Genomic DNA, 6000 nt, shown 5'->3' on the forward strand with positions numbered 1-6000 from the left:
GTCCATTTCTGGAAGATCAGGTCTTGTTATTCTGTTACACTCAGAGACCATCTTGACAGAAGAATGACAACCTCTCCCTCATTTTTTTTTAAGAGGATCATTGGTGACTCTGGGGGGTGGCCCCCAATGAAAATTTATAACACCGCATCACCAGTAAGGCCATCAGGATCACTGGTGACCCCATTCAGCTGTCCCACAGCCTCTTCAGCCTGCTTCTGTCAGGGAGGAGACGGTAACCAGCAGGTTAAAGGACAGCTTCTTCCACCAGGCTGTCAGAAGACTCAACTCCCTGTTGTTGATGGCGCCTGAAATAATGAAAGTTATACAACTATTTTTTGTTATTGAGTTATTTGTGAATGATTTTTGACCAAAGTTATAATGCAAAGTTAGCTGCTACTTTTGCAAGTGTGGTTATTTCAAGAAAGCAGTGGTTTATCTCTACTTATATATTTTAAATATCTCCATTGTGTTTTGCTGAATGTTTGTTTGTTTATGTTTGTATTTTGTTGATGTACTTTGGGTTTTTATTGTTAATAATTGAGTAGTGGAGAAGGGGTAGGTTTAGACGAGCTTATGCTTGTTCCTACTTACTTTTTGGACATGTTGGGTTAATATTATTATTGTTTTGACTACAATTGTTTTGACTATCATTATTATTTTTTTGACTAATGTCAATCTCAAACTTGGGTAACCAGAGACCTTTTCACAACTTCTAAATAGCCAATAGTCATTATAAATTACCTGCACTGAGGATGAATACTATGTGACCATTATTCAAAATGACATACATCAAATTGTGCTTTATTAAAGGTTTCATACCAAACAATTTCTCACAGATCATCACAAATGTCACTGGCCGAGTAACCATCTGAGTCAATCTGCACAACGTTGATGGTCTCATCCTCAGCGAAAACTTGCATGTAGTAGTTTTTGGTCCGAGTCATGGTTCGAGTGTTGTCATGCTTCTTTGCTCCTGCTCCTAAAATCCTCTGAAGACCCTTTAAAGTCTCATCAGAGAGGCCCGATGGTGTATCTTAAAAGAATAAGACAATAAGGAGCTGGACATGGAGTGGAGCTGGACATGGAGTAGTTATTTTCTTCACTTGCTAAATAAATTTTTACCTTGCTGTGACGCTGCCATGCGAGACAACCCTTTCAGCGACTTTTAGAATCCCTTATTAGTCCCACGAGGGGAAATAAAACCATTCACACATACTGATGTGAGTAGGCATGCACACTTGCGCCAAGTTCACCATCAGGAGCAGTGAAGTGTCTTGCTCAGGGACACAATGACACAAGCTTGTCCGGAGCTGGGATTGAACCTGCAACCTTTTGGACTGCAGGCAACCATCTGAGCTATGTCGCCCCCTTGACATTGACAGGGACTTCCAACGTGGTTCATCTCTTTCACAAGAATCTTTCTCTTCCTGCCGTCTCCTTACTGCCATAACAATGTCAAATCCTCTTATCTTTGTCTGAAAGTCAACAGAACCTGGGAATTATTGTGGTACAACATACGTTTTAATAAAGTTTAAAAAGAGTGTGCAGTCTGATGTACCTACCACCTTGACAGGTATGACCAAGTGTTTCCCACAACAGAACCCAGAAAACATTTTTGCTGATTCCACCATAACCATCTCATCCATCATGTGTTTGGTGGTCACTGCTATTCAAGAGAGCAAGGAATTGACCTCTTCCTCCTCTTCTCCGATGGTTAGTCCAGCACCTGTCTGATATGCAGCACTCCATCTCACCAAGAAAAGAACATAGAATTGCATTTTAGATTATTTACATGATGGGATGTGCTGTAGGTTTACAAGTTTATGTTCACTTTCCTTTTTTCACATTTGAAGTCATGGGCTTGGGCATGGGATAGGCAAATATCTCTCTCCTGTACATGTTGAGGGCACACATGAGCACTCCATGGCATCAATGTGTCATTATTAGTAGTCAAAATGCTATAATTTTACTTGCAGATTCAGACAAAGTTTACGAAAGCCTCAAGAGCAAAGACTACCTCTGTCTGGTCATGTTCTTTTCGTGTAATAGACTGTAATATAAACAAATGAATGTTATGCTTCGCAGGCTGCAAGGGAATTGATTTCATCAGTAATAACTGAATAGGCGAGCAAGTATACTGAATGAATGAATAAATTAATCGTTTATTTCGGGCATGACAGTCTGGTTCACATTTCGTCATGGTTCACGTATTACATGCATGTCCCCAAAGGGAAAACAGCGGGAGAAGCTTGAAGCTTATCAAGTGCCGCCCCCATTAACTTCAAAGATAAAATAAAAAAAACAAAACATAATTGTAATCACATAGTGACAAATAAAGAATTACAGATATAATCATATCTTATCCGATCGGGCATGTCGTGTTGAAAACCCTCTGTCAACGGCATTCAGTGACCAACTTAGAAGATCCATCTTTTCGGTGTAGAATTCTCTGTCACGGGTCACAGGTTTCAGGCCTCGGGGAAAAAAAAAAAAGAGTCTGTCTCGATTGTTATGTAAACACATTTTTTTTGGTCAAATCCTTCACACTCACGTCTTCCCCGGGTTTCTATTCCACACTCATTGTTTTTTATACTTGATCATGCATTCAGAGATAAGCTCTCCATGTTTCATTCATCCATTGTTTTATGGTTTCCCATCTGGTTTACCGCTTTATCTTGGAATGTAAGATACTATTATAATTTGAAAAGCTATTCAGTGTTTTAGCGAACCGTCTCGTGTTAACGCACCACAAAAAGTTAGATTACAGGTAATTAAACCTTATTTCTGAGTCGTCTTAAAGCAATAATTATATTTTACCTCAGTAGGAGGAAGTTGCGTGTGGAAGACGGTTGACACTAAACTGCAGGATCGTGAATAGTGTTGACAAAAATATCGCTCATAATCGCAACATAAAATAAACATGAGTCAATGGGTTTAAGCTGTGCAATGATCCTGAATAGTAATGCCAATGGTTATTACAACGGTGTCTCCTCACTGAGAAGGACTGTGGTGTCATTGTTAAGACTCGCAGCTTACCTGGGATGAACCTGTTTAGGTGGAGGTGGAATGACTCCAGCCACGGGCACACCTATATCACGGCAGCTCCACGCCTTTCCTCGGGGTGCCCGTCTTCACGTACAAAGACACACCCTTTTTTGTTATTTTAAATTTTGGTTCTTTCCATCTGTGTGAATACGATTGTGACTGCAACATTTAAATAACGAGTAATAAAAAAAGAAATATTTGAAAGTGGCACAGTGTGTCTCATTTTTCCCTTAGTTGAGAAAAGAGACAGCTGTAGATAATTTAGAGAACTTGCACAGTGCTCACTGTGAGACTTAATTCTCAGGAGAGAAATTTGAGCAGAATGAGAAAAACACTTTATCTCAATTGGTTCTCATTTAAATCTAGGAGATGTACATGTGACAAATAAGATCTCCTCTTCTATTTTGCTTTGCTATGGGACTTCAGTGGGAGCAGTTCCTGAAAAAATCCACATGTCCAAGTTATGCATCAAGCCGAGCAGACTTCCTCTCCAAGATGGTACCTGATGAGCGGACAAGGTCATGCGCCGCAGCCAGCTGGCCATTCTGAGCATCACAGCCACATGACGTTGTAATTCATATAAGATTCCAATCACTTGTAAAACTTTGCGATACACCAGATATCCACCAGCTCAAAAAAGCAGAAATCCGGTTAACATAAATCCAAATAGGTAGATGTCTTCCATGTGCTTCACGGAATGAACTGACAGACACAAGATCTTCCACTTTCCCCAGGTGTCCATCATGTATTCAACCATGTGCGATTCTACAGGAAATGTGTGCTCCCCATCACCAGCTCTTTGGCTTGAAAATAATGTTATCCATTGCATTGACAGACCAGCTGACCAGATCCATAGTTGGTTTGGGATTTTGGAGAAAAGTCGAGTGAATCTCTGACAGGTAAGAAGGGACAGAGTGCAAGAGGGAGAGTATAGGGAAGGAGCTAAAGAAAATGTGACCGCCTTCTTCGAGATCTGTAGTAAGAAGAGATGTTGTAACGCCTTTGGATGGAGAAAGTAGAGAACATTAGACTGCGACCTTCTGGTACCCTGTCTTTATCTTGTTGATCTAAGGGAATAGACAGTAAAACCTACAATGAAACAAAGAAATCCACGAGTACTAGGAACAGTGAAGAAGACTACACCATGTGGGTCCCAGTTCAACCACTGAATCCAAATGCAAGTCTTCAGGCCTCAAAACATACATGTTCAGGCTCAAGACGAAAGAAGAAGAGGGGAGGATAAAAATCAACTTGTAGATATGGAACATGAAGACTACATCCAAGGAAGGATGCCGCACTCAAACTCTGATGGAGAAGATGAGGCAGTAATGTATTCAAAAGATGACCAAGAAGCTGAGGAAATCAGGCGGTCAACAAGATCAAACAGACCAAGACATATCCTTATCTATTATGAGTTAGGAAAACTTGGTGTTAAAACCTGAAGAAAATGTAAAAAAAAACAACAACAATTAAGTTGTTAGTTCCAGAGTTGCACACAAACATTGGGTTAATGCTACAGCTACAGTATGTAATGGTCAAAATATAAGAATTCATTTTGATGCACATTGAACAGGTCTGTTAATTATTTAGAGCAAGAAACGCAGTTTAACTTCTTCTGTAGTCACTGCAGTAAAACAACAACAAGACTAGAGTCACGTTTTCTCTGAATCTATGACTTTATTTACAGACTATCGTCAAACACATACAAATTTACACGGTAACACCGGTGTTTCAGTATGACTGATATTTTCAGAGTATAAAATGTAACCTAAACATTTATGGTCTTTGAAAGGGTTTGGGAAAATGACCAAGTCAAGACAGAGCTACAAACACAATCTTTTGCAGGAGTGTGACTTCAACCTTTATTATTATCTCAACACATACGACTTCCTTGTAGAGCTTGAACAACGTCAAGGCAGCATTATCGTAAATCCCTCCTCGCCTCTGAATTCACATTAACGAGTGAAAGTCGAGTCAGTATTGATCCATGACTGTGCTTTCATTTGGTTATACATTTTCTTTTGTCTCTTCTTCTTTGGAGCAGCTTTTGCAGTCCTAGCTTAATAGTGCATTTACCGCATAGACCTCTGTATTTGGACTGGACAAGGAAATGTGGATGTAACGTATGACGTAAAGAAGTCCAGTCATTTGTAGTCGTTTCATGTGGCATGAGGATACCACACTCCTTGAAGTTTTTTTGTGGCAGTACAAGCGACACAGACCACCTTAAGCCATGGTAGAAGTCATTCAACTACTTGTACGTCGATGTATCATCACAAATTGTACAGTATGAAAATATTTAATAAAGGTGTCATTCTTACCTAGTCTTGCTTTAGGGTGGGGTTACTGTACGTTTATAAAATATTGCATGAATTATTCATTAAAAACATTTCACTGACAAATTTTAGGCTTGTTACATCACAGTGGTGGCCTTTATAAGGGACATACGTTTGGTGACCATCAGAGTTGTAGTTAAGAAGTTATTACAAAATGTTAACGAAATATTGAAATATCTCTTAAAAAAACCAAACCACAAAAATAAAGTGCTAAAAAACATTTGAAACATATTCATCTGGTTGGAATCAGTCAACCTTTTTCAGTTTTCCTAATGCATTTATAGAGGGACACTTTTGAGGCTTTTGCTCCTTCTGAAATGCAATCTAGACATGTTTTCTTATAAAACGATTGTTACTAAAGGACAGCTATTACCAGAGACACACCAACCTTTCACTACCACTGGGAGGATCACGTCTCTCAGAAAATGAGAGAAATTTGAATTTTGGGTGAACTATCACTTTCAAGTCGAAACAATAATTGTCATCAAATGTATTCAGCAAAATGTACAACAGCTGGATGGCGTACAATGTCACAGCTAAATATTAAAAGTGGAACACAACTTAATAATACCACATCTGTGATGAAGATTGAAAACATTCATTTAAACAGTCATATGTG

This window comes from Callionymus lyra, chromosome 6 (genome assembly GCF_982586985.1).
Source record: "Callionymus lyra chromosome 6, fCalLyr1.hap1.1, whole genome shotgun sequence".
NCBI lineage: Eukaryota > Metazoa > Chordata > Actinopteri > Syngnathiformes > Callionymidae > Callionymus > Callionymus lyra.